This window comes from Nomia melanderi, chromosome 1, assembly GCF_051020985.1.
Source record: "Nomia melanderi isolate GNS246 chromosome 1, iyNomMela1, whole genome shotgun sequence".
Taxonomy (NCBI): Eukaryota; Metazoa; Arthropoda; class Insecta; order Hymenoptera; family Halictidae; genus Nomia; species Nomia melanderi.
Window position 1 is genome coordinate 18110876 of NC_134999.1, and position 16240 is coordinate 18127115.

General features: G+C 43.2%; 1 protein-coding gene across 2 annotated transcripts in view; it reads left to right on the top strand.

The window, feature by feature from the left end:
- Window positions 1-16240, top strand: part of LOC116429840 (uncharacterized) — a 295330-nt gene that overhangs the window by 87429 nt on the left and 191661 nt on the right. For both annotated transcript variants that reach the window (XM_076366805.1, XM_076366816.1), the window contains exon 2: window positions 5606-5651. The gene's annotated coding sequence lies outside the window, so the exon portion shown is untranslated. The remainder of the gene's footprint in view (window positions 1-5605; window positions 5652-16240) is intronic.

The following is a 16240-nucleotide window of genomic DNA, read 5'->3' on the forward strand; positions in this document are numbered from 1 at the left end:
CACCGTTGTCTAACGGATCAACCGTTTCGTTGATGGAAGCCACCATTCGGCGTCTTCAGTGACTGGCCTCCTCGGAACCCATTGAAGGATCGCTTTCGGTAGATTAGTATGACTTAAGCGGCTGGGTTCGATCAAACGATGTTTAAAGGCTGCGTTTCTAGGCGGTTCGCCACGATTTGCGGAACCGTCTAGACGCCGTTTATACGTTCGGAGCGATTCATGATGTGCGAAAGTGAAACGGAAGGTTTCGGAATTATCCTCTTGATCGGTTAGATGATACATTTCACTGGTGGACACAGGTCTCACTCGAAATGGGTGAGTTTTAATGTAAGGAAAGGATAGATGGATATAGAAAATATTCTTGCGATGTATCGAACTCGTCTCTCGAGCACGCACGGCTGAACCAACCCTTAGGATCTGAAGGCGGTTGAAATAAACTGGTCGCTGAGTTGGTCAGAGTAAACGAAGACAAAGCAGTCTTCGAGCGGAGAAAGGACGTATCGAACTAAAGACTACATTGTACATTTGTATATAATTGTAAATAGAAAACCGACAAAAATCTATTGAAACGTTCAAAGTATCCATTTTGTAATACGTACATTCTTCTAAGATCTCCAAAACTGAAGGCCGATTAATAAATTGTAAATTATGCATACCCATGAGTGAGTTACCAACTCAAGTATATTTTATTCTAAGTTTTATATTATTATTAACACTAGCTTTACGGAACGCGTCAAATTGACGCATATTGGATTTTAGGACATCACACTGCCATATACCCCAATTACCTCTTATCAAATCTCCAATTTTCACAATCTAAGTAAACGAGCATCAATTCTTTTAGGAATAATAGAATGAAGTGTACAATAAATGCCCGTAAACCTAGTGTTAAAAAGTATAGTAGTAAGAAGAACGTTGTGTAAATAATTATGTCGCGGGCAAGCACCCCCGCAACAATATGATTAGGATATGAATTTCGATACGCTGAAACGTGACTCTTTTCGTCTCGCGAGCTATGAGTCACTTAGAAGTTATATAATTCTATACCTGCTGGAGCAGGATAATTCATCGTCCTTAATATACAATCTCTTTTAATTATTCTCGCGTTACTGCACGTGGCAACAGGGGTTGCAGAGAGTATCGACGCCGTCATCTATGAAACGAGAATCCCTATCGGTCCCCGCTCAGCCACCAATCTTCCTCCACACTTTCGGCCATGAATCTCGCCAATTACAGCGCGAATGCGGCCAATTTCTGTAATGGCACCACGGAGCATAGTAAACGGTTGTTAAGGCACATTCGTCATTACAGGACCGCGGCATTCGACGTGATGCTCCGCCGGCAGCCGGCGAGCCCCGATATCGTATGTCTTCCTTCAACCAAAACGGACCCTTCTCACGAATTACTGCCCTCCGACCGGTATCGCTGCGTCGACCCGTACCGAGGGGGACGTTTCTACAGATTTTCCTATTCATGAATCAATCTCCCGGATCGACTCGATACCCTAAACGCCGGCCAGGTGTTCCGTTCGCCGAACCCGTGGCAGGTGACCACCGAGAACCGCCGTTTTCGGGTAGACGATCAATCGGTGATCATTCGGTGAATGTATCACGCTCCCAGTTCCGGCGTCTTGATAAATTACTGGTGTCTTTAATTCTGCTCAGACGTTCGGTTTCGTTTAAGGTTCTCTGCGGAACCCATCTAACATCTCGATCTTTAGAATATGTCTGGAATTCCTTGAACGGATAAACCTTCATTGACCTATAATGAGTTTTTTTTAAATCACGTCTGGGAAGACTGTGGATCACTTCAGTTCCCAATGAATTCCTTTAATTTGGTAGATCCAGTTTTTCTTGCCAGAAATGTAGATCGCACGAAGTTATTAACTACTAATTGGTTCGTGTAATTATAGAGCAGTGAAGTTCGATTGGCTCTTCCGATTGGAAAGAAGCCTCGTGCAATTATTGGACAGGGGGAACTGTGAACGAGACTCTTCCGGGAATTTTGTAGGTTCAATTAGCATTGAGCGCCATTTATCAGAGCGCGGCGGGCAGGTTCTGAAAGGGTCTCGAATAAAAGTTTCAGCGTGTCCCGGGCTGCGCTGCTGGCGTCGCGGCCCTGCGAAAACGTTACTCCTCATTGTTTCGTGCCGGCTGCTATCGGCGGGACGCTTTTTCACTGATAAGTATGAAGGAGCGACGGGGGAAAACTTCGGGTAACAGATACAACGGTAACAAAAGTGGAACTTTGGTTTGCCGGGCGGGACAGTCGAGAATGCCGAGCAGGGTGCGGCGAGATATTGAATTACAAGGGCACCGTGACTTCGGAATTAGCCCGCGCCCACCGAAAATGTCATTTTGATGTCGTGAATTTTGCTGTGAAGGAGGCGAGGACAATGATAGGTGGAAAAATTGAGATGTCTCCAAGATGGTTCAAGAGAATTGAGTGAATAAAAGAGAATAAGGGCTCTTGCTATGATTATATTGACCGATATTGATTATATTGATATTGATTATATTGATATTGATTATATTGACTGATATTGATTATATTGATATTGATTATATTGATATTGATTATATTGACTGATATTGATTATATTGATATTGATTATATTGATATTGATTATATTGATATTGATTATATTGACTGATATTGATTATATTGACTGATATTGATTATATTGATATTGATTATATTGACTGATATTGATTATATTGACTGATATTGATTATATTGATATTGATTATATTGATATTGATTATATTGATATTGATTATATTGATATTGATTATATTGATATTATAAGCTAAGCTCTATTAACCCAATACAAACCTAAATAATCACGTAACTTGAATTTTATACTTAGAATCCACAATCGAAACGCAAAAATCTTGTTCAAACAAAAACGAAGATAAACCTTACTAATAAGCAAATGCTAATGAACATAGACGCTATCTACGCTTCGAAGACCTAATTGAACTCTACGGAACGTACCTTTCAGACGGAATCACCAACAAAGGACCCAAACAAAACGCAGAAGTCCTCTCCCAAGCCCTGATACGCAAAAACAAAGTCTCCCACGAACAACCCGCAGAAGAATACATAAAACCAACAGGCAAACGGCGTCGAATAAACCCGGAGGCCCGCGGAAGGGAAAGCGGAGCCTCGAATTTACAAGCAGAAACACGTGCAGCCGGTCCACCTGGGAGGAAGTAGACGCGGATGGTATGCGGGGGACATTAAGGGAAAAAATAAGGGAGACTCAAAGGCGGGTTCCGGGCAAAAGGGGAACCATAGCAATAGGGGATTCAAGGGTCGCGGGAGGACGGTGCCGGAGCTGCGGGGGGCGGGGGTCAGAAGACGGCGTCTCGAGTAGCGGCGCGGGGAAGAAGCTTTTTTCATTAAAGTACGGAAAATCTTTTTAAGGGATATAAAAGACCGACTCACGGAATTCCTTTGGTCGACCCGAGTCCCGGCCAGTGAAATTGCCGGGCGCGATACCTAAGAAGGAGGCGACTTGATAAAGGGCGAAACAAAGACGAGGGAAACAGGGAACAGCGAGGAGGGGGGCGGGCGGGGAGCTGCAGGGTGACTCGGCTGGATGAACGAACGCCGGGAATAAGTGGCTGAGCGCCGGGGGTTGGGGGCCCACGTAAGAGAAGGTTCCGTCGTGCCCGACGAAATTCCGTGTTAATGTCATTCACGGTCGATCGCCGGCACAAAAGGGAACAGCCCTGCGAGCATTCCACTTTTAGGAAATTGTGCGGCGCGTCCGTCTTTGCGCGACCCGGTTCCGGTCCACGGTCCGCCGCACCCCTTCCGTCGCGGGTCGAACGCGGAACGGAGGAGGTAGATCGCCGGAGTCGTCCTTTCTGCGAGCCGCCGCCGCCGCCGCCGCCGCCGCGCGCACTTGGAAATTACTATTGGACGTTTGTTGGCCACGGGATGTTTCGCTGTGCCCGGCGTGCAGCGAGAACAGAGCAGCCACCGCTGCCACCCCTCCGCTCCGCCGGGACCACTCGGCCGAATGGAATATCGGGCAAGCGTGAGACCCGCCGCGGTAAAATTGAGCGTTTGATGGTCACCGTTGCTCGCGCGGCAAAGTAACCCCGTTGCTCTCGCGCCAGCCGAGTTTTCAGCGCGCGGTTTTTCTAAGCTGCCGGTTTTCGGGGGAGTAATATCAGTAACAATGATCGTAAAGCGTGTTTATTATTGCCCGGCCGAGGAACGAAGACGGGAACGCGCGCGGACGGAAGTGAGTTCCGTGGAACGCGGAGTTGGGCAAGTGGTCTTCGGGGCGGATTCTTTGAAACGCGGAATTGAAATTGGAGGGTATTTTAGGGAGTTTCTTTTTTCAGGTGGAAAGCGAAGGCAGGGGGATTTTGTTGTTACTGTTTTATGGTTTGGATCGGTTTCGGGGTGTTTCGGACGAAATGGCTCTCCTTTTTGGTAGGATTTCGGGATTTCGTTTGATTGCAAGATCGAGCGCGGCCGTCGGTTCGGTTTCATCGGCATTATCGGGACAGTCTCTCGTCGCGTCCCCCGGTAAACGAATTGTAAGCCCCTTTTTACGTCGCGTTTTATCTCCTGCGAAACTTCTGACGTCTACCCGTATTTGCCGCGAGTCGGATCGCGCGAGAGTTTCACTTTCCTGAAATTCGGCCCGACGTCTGCTGTCGCTGATCGATGTTCCCCGTGGAATCTTGAATTTATGCATCCGCCCGACGCCCGTCCTCTCCCTTGTCTAATTTTATCCTGCTAGGCATTGTCTCTGTTAATTGCTCCTTTCGGAGATTCGGGAACTTTGTGATAATCATTTGCGATAAATCTGGAGCGTGTACTTGTTAGGAGTATAATATATTCTGAAGTAAAAAATTCGATTATTATAACGCGACGGGAAACAGTTTCTCTATCGGAATTCTGTTTAATATTAATGAAGATATTCAATAATTTCTTCGCAATTTGAAACTCGTAACTTTACAATTTTTATTCTACGAGAAATATTTGCGAGAACTGCAGGATCGAGATTTTCTGAATCACTGAAAACCTTGTTCTGTTGAAAGAGGTATCAGGTGACGAATAATTGATCGATAAATTATTCCCGGGTTCATTATTCTCCACGATCGGCGATTCGTTGCACAAAGGAGGGAAAGATGTCGCGATTACGGCTCGATTGGAATTCTGTCGGGGCAGACCGAGTACCCGGGGCACTCTGAAATAATTGCGCTTTTATTTCTCCGGCTAATCGAGGCTAATGGCGACACGTTTACTGGAAGATAGGATCGGAATTTAAAAGAGACACTATTTCCTTCGCGTTACCTGTCCGAATCAAGATAGCGCTCGACGCGTTCCCCACTTTAAATTTCCAGCCGGATTCGCCGTGACGGGAACGATAAAAACGAGAAACACTTCAACCAATCTTCTTTTATCAACTCTGAAAAGCGACAACTCGCGAATGAATTAACTTCCAGTCGCAAATCCGATGAATCAACTTTCGATTCGCTGGAAACTCGAGCGATAAAAGGCGAGCGCTGGTTTAGGAGATTAATAAACTGCGCCCGCTCCTCGGGACGACGAATAAACAATAGATTTTTCATTTCAGATCCACGGGCGTCGTTTCGCGGACCGCAGCGACCGGCCTTCGATCGGTGAGTGAAAAATTTTCTCCGGGAACGTATCCACGTCGCGGGGACCGTCCGCGTCCACCATAAATCTCGCCGCTCGCAGTTAAAGGGCGTCGGGATTTAATTAATAGCGTCTCGGCTGGCAATCGACGCAACGGTGTGTAATTTGACTCGGCCGCGTGATCGATATCGGCGCAATATGCGCTGCCGGAAATGCATAATTCCCAGCCGTCTACCATCCCGCCGATACTTGGCCGATCTTCGATTCCGATCTGATTTACTGAAACCAGTAGACCGTGAATCTAGCCGATCGGCAAGAAAAAGCTCAACATTTTGTCACGTCCCATTATTCAAACTCACTTCGAGCGTCAGAATCTTCTTGAACAATCGATGATCCAATTTCAGTAAGATATATCAATCGTATATCGGACTAACTAAACTCATACTTCACTTGAAGCTTCATCTTCTTATCAAACCTACACTATCCCAATCAACTTCCCAAAAAGAAGCTTCAACAAATACTCATACTAAACTAAATCAAAAGAACTATCCAAAACACTTCAATCGAGTTAACTGACAGAATCTTCCTTTCATTCAAGTAGACCAAGTCGACCATAATTCAGACACACATCTCAGCGCCCAGGAAACAGCTTCTTCACTTGAAGCTTTTATCTTCTTATCAACCCTACACTATCCCAATCAAGTTCCAAAAAAGAAGCTTCAACAAATAGGCACACCAAACTAAATCAAAAGTACCATCCAAAACACTTCAATCGAGTTAACTGACAGAATCTTCCTTTCATTCAAGTAGACCAAGTCGACCATAATTCAGACACACATCTCAGCGCCCAGGAAACAGCTTCTTCACTTGAAGCTTTTATCTTCTTATCAACCCTACACTATCCCAATCAAGTTCCAAAAAAGAAGCTTCAACAAATAGGCACACCAAACTAAATCAAAAGTACCATCCAAAACACTTCAATCGAGTTAACTGACAGAATCTTCCTTTCATTCAAGTAGACCAAGTCGACCATAATTCAGACACACATCTTAGCGCCCAAGAAACAGCTTCTTATCAAACCTACACCATTCCAATCAACTTCCAAAAAAGAAGCTTCAATAAATACTCACGCTAAACTGAATCAAAAGAACCATCCAAAACACTTCAATCGAGTTAACTGACAAAATCTCCCTTTCATTCAAGTAGACCAAGTCGACCATAATTCAGAAACACATCCCAGCGCCCAGGAAACAGCTTCCGAGTCCAGCTTCCAAAGCCTCCAACTACCATACTATACAAATATTCTCCGATACTTATTTGATCCCAGTCGCAGCCTCGATTCGCGTGTTCCCAGTGTCGTCTACTGGAAGCAGCGTCTCGAATCCGGTTTCCACGGAGCGACGGAGCGTTCGATTCAGATCCAGCTCGGGAGCGTTCGCGAGTACGTGCAGCGAGCGAGGTATCGGTCGGCCGACATCAGCGCGCGATTTTTTCCACGGACGGCAGGCGAGCGATACCGTCGTCGCGAGATTGAATCGTTCGGATGGAAATTCGCGAAAGACGCGGCCGTACGTGTGCACGCGTGTCCTTTGAGGCACGTGCGCGCTCCCGTGTGTTCGCGCTCGAGCGTTCGCCGTTCCCTGTACACGGGCGCGCCGGAAGTTATAGAAGACCGTAGCGCGCGGGACGAATCGTAAAGCTTCTGGACATTGAAAATGGGATTTCAGGGATGACGTGGCGAAGTTTCGGCCCCGTACGAAAACAACGATCCGTCCGGATCTTATTTCCCCGGCGCTCTTTGATCCGTCAGCTTGCTCTCGTTTCTGCTTCCTGCGAGGGCGTTTTTTCCTTCGGCCGATCCCTGTACACGTCGCATTTTCCTTATGGCAGGGAAACAAGTTCGCGACCCCGTTCCTTTATCTTCAAAAGAAACGCGACGATTTAATATATTTTCGAAGATGTGGAACTCAGCTGTGAGAGATGTTTATATTTGGGAACGATAGGGTGCTCGGTGTGTTTGTGGAATTATAAGAATGGTGAAATATAAGTTCGCGCTGGAGACGCGATTTTATTAACCCCTTGGCGTACTATTTACTTTCGTTGCTAAGCTCGTGTAATATTTTACTACCGACAATTCGGAAGAAATACAACAAAATTTTCCATTCTACTTCAGGTGGAAATTTCATTTGAAGATAATACATTGATAATGGTAAAATAGTTGTATCAGTTGGAGTTTGGAGACGTTTATAGGCGAGTTTTAGAAAAGTATTGGCATTCTCGGGGTCGTATGTTAATAATGTATTCCAGATGTCGTTAACCGTTCGTATTTTAATATGCAAGAATTTTTCATGTCTCAGACAGTCGAGTACTTGTGAATAATTTCTTTTATTATCGCTTAATACGTGAGTCTCGTCTCCAGACACGCCGAGCAACGATTACTGCGTCATGAGAATAAGAGGCACACGAAATTATCCAAATAACATGTTAGAATCTCCGGATACATCAATATCAATTATCACGCACGAGACGCGGTAATAAAATCCCAACACGACTGCCGCGTCGCTGTCACAGGGAAATAATTTCCACGATATTTCACGAGAACGCCGCGATGCCTGGCTCGAGGATGGACCCGACGCGAAGGAGACTGACGTCCAGACGGTCTGGATGCGGGATATCACGGTCTGGAAGCGTAAAAAATGCGCAAATAGTGTACAGAGAGGCGAAGTGGAAAAAAAACGAGGAAAAACGAGGAAAGAAGGGGCGAAACGTGGAAAAGGCCGGGGCATTTCCGCGAATAGCTGTGTAAACGCCGGGTTCAGGGTTGCTTAGTGGAAATGGTAAACAGTGTACATTACTATTTGGTGAAAAAATTTGTTTTAACCCTCTGTAGGCCGAATTTTTTCCCGTCGCTGTATAAAAATGTATATGACAGAAAATTAACGGATATGAACCTCGAAATACAGTTTAACAATTTACTCGATAGTTTTAATAATTATATTTAAACGAATACACTCTGTAATTTTGTAATTACAGTGACGTTGAACTTATTCATGAACTTACTGTCATTCGACACTTTGCTATGCAAAATAATATAAATAGAAGATGTCAATAAATTGGTACGCGACTTCGTCGCACGGGTCGACGGTTAATTCATTTAAATCTGAAAAATCATAGCCATCTGTCTAATTGGAGACTCGTAGACAAATCTGGGAATTCGTGAATTTTTTGTTATACAATCACAACGACGTGCGCGTTAATCTTTATAATGATCGTTATAATATATAAATCTGTCTAAACAACCGCAGTTTAACCAGTTAACTGTGGAGTTTACTTGGAAAAACCTCTCGTTCTGCGCGCAATAAAATCGAAAAATGGAGCGTGTACTCGTCAAACGCAGGACGAACGCACGTAGAGTATATTTTAATGAAGGATCAAAGCGAAATAAAGAGGAATTACATGTTTATGTGAAAAAACAAAGAATTCATGAGAGAATTAGTATCGTGTCAAGCTTTACGATGACGTGTACACCCGTCAAACACAGTCAACTGTTTAATATTGAAGTTGGTAAATTGTAACTTCTATATATTACGAATTACAATCTCTGCGTAATAACAGTGACCTTAATTTCTCGGTGGTATTATCACAGTTAATACTCCGCAGATCGAGATTCACGTTGTCCGCGAAGCTTTCCGGTAATCCAACCCCTCAAACGACCGGATCTCGCCGTATATTCCGGTCGGAAACTTTTCAGCCGTTTGCGGAGACGTCGTGGACAGGGTCGCGAGCGAGCGCCGCCCCGGCGGCGGTAAACGGTGCATTATTAACAGGATACCCGGCGTCCCGTATCAAATGTTCGCGCGGCATTACAATAAACGTTTTATTACAGCGTCGCAATTAATCAAAAGTGATATGAATGCCGGCGCGGCTCGGTAATTTCCATAAAGCGTCCCTATTTTATGCGCGCCGGGATCAGCGAATTATCATATTAAATATTCCGCGTTTCTCGCGCGGCCACCGTCATCGCGTGGTAAATCACGTTAATTATGAATTCCGTGTTTTCATCAAATCGCAAAAACCACGATAACGAATAACCGGGGCTGGGTTCGGTAGCGTTCCGCGTGTTTCCGTCCCCGCCGCGCGGCAGTTTCGACCTCGTTCCCTTGGAATTCGTTAGAAACGCGAGCGCGGAAGACCTGTTAATGTTAATCGAATTGCAACGATCGGTAATTAGCTGCTGCTTTCGGAATATCGTGATATTAATTACCACCATTTTTCCTTGTAGTCTGCAGCTCCCGCTCTACGCGGGGATACGATTAATTGCTACTTTCAACGGCGGGCTTGTACAATTACCTTATTTTTCTGCAGACAAGATTACCCGGTTGCTGGAACTGCGTAATAAACTATCGGAGGTACACCGATCTCCGGATACTCGCGATTTGTAAATTTCCTGCTGATTAAAACGCGAGCTTAACGAGATTAAAAATCGAACGTGAATAGCATCGGCTGGATACGTATAAAATCTACTTGACTGCGAATTACTAAATCTGAAATTTCCGCAATCGATGCCGGACTAAATCAGAGCATCGTCAATTGCACTGGCAATCGATAACAAAATTTCCAATATCCGAGAGCCTCCATATAGCAGAAGCATCATTTTCCCTTCGAAACGAACATTAAACTTGTAGTATACTCTGAGTATAGTTTTACCCAAGCATAGCTTATGATATAGTCCTAAAAAAATTAGTTTGAATCCTCAGTTCGAAGATCTATTCCGGGTTTATAAGTCGGCGCGAAGGTCAAAGCCAGGGGCAACCATAGGTGAAAAGTCAATGCAGCAGTTTCGTTCGCTAGTTATAATCGATAGTCTTTAGGACATTACACTATACCCTACAATGTATTTTATTTATCATACTCAATCACATCCCTACAAACTTCAGCAAACTTTCAAAGGAACACTAATTCATTCCTCAAAACATCCAGCGTCCCCATCAAAATTAGACTCTTAACAAAAATTAGTTTAACCCTTAACGAACCGGAAGTATTTCAAACAAACATCACAAACATCATAACAAACGGAAACAAAATTCACAGAAGTGACCTAGCACGATACTTAACGTGTTAATTGCAAATTTCACGACACAGTGATAAAAACAATAAACCAATTTTCCTGGGACTCAGTAATTAAAATTGCTATGCTTATGTGACGGCTCCGTTAACCAGTTAACTGGAATTTCGTTGGAAAAACCTCTCGTTTCTTGCAATAAAATAAAAAAACGGAGCGTGTACTCGTCGAACAGGACGAATGCACGTAGAGTATATTTTAACGAAAGATCAAAGCGAAACAGAAAAATTAAATGTTCATGTGAAAAAATAAAGAATTCATCGCTGAAACGGTTAGTATCATATCAAGCTTCACGATCACGTGTATACTCGTCAAACAGAGTTAACTGGTTAACAAACATAAATATTATTCAATGTGTCCGATTGCGAATTACATATTATTTCTGTTATTAATGATTATACTTTAGTGCAGATGTTGATGTAGAGTAAGCCTGAAATTTTCTCCTATTGTGAATAAAGTATTAGTAACAAAGTAGTTCGATTGCAGTACAGAAAGAAATCGCAGACCAAGGGGTTAAGGGTGAGAGTTCGGAGTCGACTGTCAGCGAGAAGAAAGTTAGAATAACGAACATTGTATAGAATGCCTAAAATTCTCATGGCAGTGAACGCGTTAATAAGATCAAATCGAAACAAAGAATTACATGTTCATGTGAAAAAATAAAGAATCCATCTCTGAAAGAGTTGGTACCATGCCAAGCTTTACGATGACGTGTATACTCGTCAAACACGGTTAACTGGTAAAGGATTAAACTTCATCCCGTGACACGATTCCTCTATATCTGCGGGAGCAAAAGGTCAGCCAGACTAGGCCGGCCGACAGCCAGTTCGTCTTCCCCGTGGCCGTGTACAGAAAAGGAAAGGTCACGCGGGACGTGACACCGTGCACTTTTCTGACACGTGTCACGCGACGGGTCTCGCCGCCCCGTTTAAATTCATTCGCTGGAACGGCTTCGCGCTCCATTATACGGTGATTCACGCGTTTTAAACATTTCGCCGGGCCACCCGAGGCTTGGCATTTCGGGAACGAACGACCCCTATTTTTTCACAGGTCCCAACCCTTCTATCCCCGTCCCCTCGGACGGATTCCGACGACCCGCGGAGAAGGAGAGACTCATGGGCGAGATATCGAGGCCGTTGCCCGTAAAAATTACTCCGCTCCTATTAGTTATCTAAATACGATCTTCACGAACGGTAAACGGTTTTCAAGGGTTGCAGCCGCTGGCTCGGCTGATGGCCGCCGATAGAAGCCGCAGCGCCGCCAAATAAGCCGTTTAATTCCGCGGCAAATTCACCGACCGTGGAAAAAGTTACGCCGTGCATCCGATTCGAGAAGTCGGGGGCGCGATCGATTTATTCGTGAACACGTTCAATGCCGCACGATTTCATGGTACAGAATACTCGAAATGGGAAAAATATAATATTAAATCATTTGATTGAATTGCATTGTTATTCTCGCGGGTTCATCTGGCTGAATGTCACCACATTAGTTAGCATTATTTATAATATAGAAATGTTTTCAAATAATCATGGTCTAATTGAGTGAACTATAGTAATTCGATTTGGTTGGGGGTCACCGGTGACCCCCATGGCGTTCAACGTGTTAACCGGGTGGTTGCGTCGTCGTGGAATTGCGATTTTTTCGATGCGCTTTCTGTTTCTCGGATTTGGCGCATTCGTGATGCAGTTTAACCCTTTGCACTTCAAAGGTGCCTCTCAGTCACCACTCGATTGATGTATCAAAATTGTAAAGTTTCGTATTTAACCAGTTAACTGTGGCGATCTCTTTGCAAAGCGTCCACCAGTGTGTGTCGCGATAATCAAGCGATGACGGGTATAGTCGTCAAACACACTTAAATGGTGAACATTAACCCTTTGCACTCGAGGGCGCCTTACAGTCGCCACCTGATTCACAAACTTATAAAATTTTCAATTCAATATTAAACCTTGCGGACGACTGTCGACATTTCGAGATGAAATTTTCGTATTTGGAAGACTAAGTTGTAGACAAATGATTTAGTTACTCCAACAGCAAGAGATCGTCGCGAAGATTCCTTTTTTTACATTAATTAAGCATTTGATATATGATTCAGCTTTATCTGCTAAAGGTCTTGTATATTTCAAAGAATCTTCTAAGGGTTGAACCTTGTGTAATGTATCAACACATAAAACATCGAAGTAAAATAGTTCTGTTTCTTAATTTATAGAAGATAATCAATTGTGTTAGTTGCGGAAAATATCGTTGATATTCAGTCAGAAAGTAATGAATATTTTTAACGAAAAATATTGTCGAGTGCAAAGGGTTGAGTCTTGAGTAATCTGTCGATACGTGGAATGTGGAAATAAAATACCATTGTTCCCCAGATTTTGTGAATAGATTCCTCGTTAAGTTAGTTTAAAAAAAATGTCATCTATATCTCATAAAAATAAATTGAATATTCCTAGTGACAAATTTTTCGAGTGCAAAGGGTTAAACGTCTGCGATGTTTCCTGATCGTTGTGATTCATGAAAGGCAGTTGCAAGTTATGAATTTTGGTAGTTTTTATTCTCGGTGTTTGAATTGTATTGCGTGAAAATTGCATTCTATTTTATTACTGTGTTATTTTTCCTGAGATTGATTTGGAGAAGAAAACTTAGAGCTTTGTGAGAAACTGTTTTCAAGGTTCGTTGAATCAAGAACATATGGTTGCAACAACTTTCGCGAAGGAAAGCAAGAACACGTAAAAAGAGGAAGCTTGTTCTGAAATTCTCTTCAAAAGATGAATCATGTTGCCGGCCCGGTGCAAACTTGTTAATTATAATGTTTCCAGCGTAACGAATTTCACGGTGAAGTAGCCTTTCACCCGGCGCACGCCGGGTTTGCTTATTTTTAATACGGGAACTCGTATTACAATAAAATGTTCCCCGTTACGAACCCATGTTCGAAGCAGCAAGCGAACGGAATATTTTGAATTTGTTACATTCGAAAAATATTTACGCATCTGGCTCGGGTAAATGTATCAAAAGTGATTTGGTCTGTTTACATCGAAAATTGCAATGCGTCCCGTGTTTTTAACTGCTGAGTGGAATTTTGTTTTTGAATGAAGACTCTGCGATCGATGTTGCGCGAGGACTGGGAAAAAATATATATTTTAAAAACGCATCTGCTTAATCTGTCGTATTTTTTATGAAAATCCATGGATCTCATTTAATGGAAAATCATGGAGATTTTCGATTAAAGTTCGTATTTCATTTTCTGTGGTCATTGTATCGTTCAGCATTGTCGCTCGTATTTTATCTGTAGAAATTTGTCAAGTGTTCTACATTTGTAATAGAATCAGCTAATAATGGTAGCACGAGGTATGTGGCTCGGATAGAATTATAGGCAGCCATATTTTACTGTCACGGAAAATCCAGCGTCAGTTTAAATGGTTAAACGGTTAAAGGTGAGGCATCACTGAGTAACCATTCCTCACTCGGCAAGGGATTCGTTGTTATCTATTACCGGAAAGAACGTGCAGTCATAATTGCTTCCTGTAATACACTGGAAACGCCGAGGGAGACACCGAGTTCCTCGGGTCACCGTGCAAAAGCAATCGCGGCTTCTCGTACATCATGCACACGGCGCAACGTTACATAATGCCGGGAATGCAATCTTACCGGGCTACACGCTGGGAAAGATTGCATCGAATTTTCGGAATAATTCGTTGATTAACCGACGCCTCGCGATCGCTGGTAAATTTAATATCGGAGGAATATTTCATAGATTTCACTGCCAAAACGATAGAACAAATTGTCGGTGAACAAGCCCTGAAGAGAATAAAGTTGTATACCTTAGAAGTTAAAGTATTCGGTTAAGAGTTCGATAGCTCAGTACTTAAAGCGAACAGCTACTAAGCGATAGACCAGAGTTCGATTCCCGTGGAAACTAAAAATCAAATCGCATTTTCCAGCAAAATTCTAGATGATGTATCCTCATAGGAATGACCAACAACGAAAGAAACATTGAAATACAAACTAGAATTTTCAATATTGCCAACAGGAATTGGGCTGACTGCGCAACGAAACGCAGTTTTCTCGTGCAGATGGGAAAGTTTTACAATATATAAGCACTTGCAACATTACAACAATGTAGTAGGTAATTCTACAGGGAAAAAAGGTGTCCTTCCCTCTGGGAAAGTTTCAGCAACCAGGTTAAACAAAAGAAAAGTTTGTTCAAGGGAAACATACTGCTTGCTGCTGCACAGATTCGTTCTGTAAACAATGAAGAATGTCCCAGATGTGAAATCATATATAAATGTAATTCGAATCTACTGGAGAAGGAAAATATGAAAAGATGATTGGGTTGTTGAGTGTGTTTGTTGTTGTGCCCTTCTAGCAATGACATTTACTGCGAAACAACACCTCGCGTCAGAATAGAGACATGCTGTGGAAAGCGGCCAGGCACGTCTTTACTACGAACGTGTGCTCCGATTCGGCGTGTCTCTGTGTACGGGACCAAGTGGGCCCCCGTATATGCATATATCAAAGAGCAGCGTGTGTGCAGCTCACTCACTAGACCCCAACCACGCAGCAATGCATCAAGCCTAGTAATTTATAGCGGGACGATTAACCCCTTCGTGTCCGGCGGTTCTCTCTACCGGAGAAGATCTGAAAGTCAGATCTGCCGGCTGAGCTTCCCTAATATACACGCGTCGAGATATGCCTGAACGGAATCCGAGATTAAGAATCCTCTCCGCTACCATCTTTCCTATTGATCCTAGCAGTTTTACAATCGACTCCCTGTGTTCGCGAGCGCGACCGCGACAAGGTTAGTCCTGGATTCTGTGATTTTTATTTTACATTTTCCAACGAATCTTCACCTTCTCGCTTTGGTAGATTCTTTGTATATCAGAGTATCCTTTATTATTCCTTATAATATTCCATAAAGGATGGAAAATGAAAGATTTGAAGGTGTTCGCGAGCGCGTCCGCGACCAGATTAGTCGTTGATTCTGTTTTCAACTTCGCGATTCACGCTCCGACCCTACTTCTTACAGTGATAGGGTAATAAGGTTGTTGAACTGGTTTGTTTAGTTTCACCAAAAAAAAATATAATTTCACGCTTAACCCTTTGCACTCGAGAATATTTTTCTCAGCAAATATTCATTATTTTCTAATAAAATATCAATGTTACTTTACAACTGATATGAAGAAATACCTTGCATAAATTAAGCGACAGAACTATTTTATTTCGATGTTCCATGTGTTGATACACTATATAAAATTTAATATTGAATCTGAAATTTTATCATTTTGTTGGGTCGAATCCAGTGGCGACTGAAAGGCGCCTCTCGAGTGCAAAGGGTTAAAAGTACAATGTCGAAGTAATACAGTGATTCTAATAATTTCATCAACACAGAGGTTGATTTCGGATGCTTGTTTCTACGTTCATTGTTGAGACTGGGTGGTTGTTGATTACGCGCGCTGATGTTGTTAACTAACGCTTAAGGAAAAAAATCGGCATATTTATAGG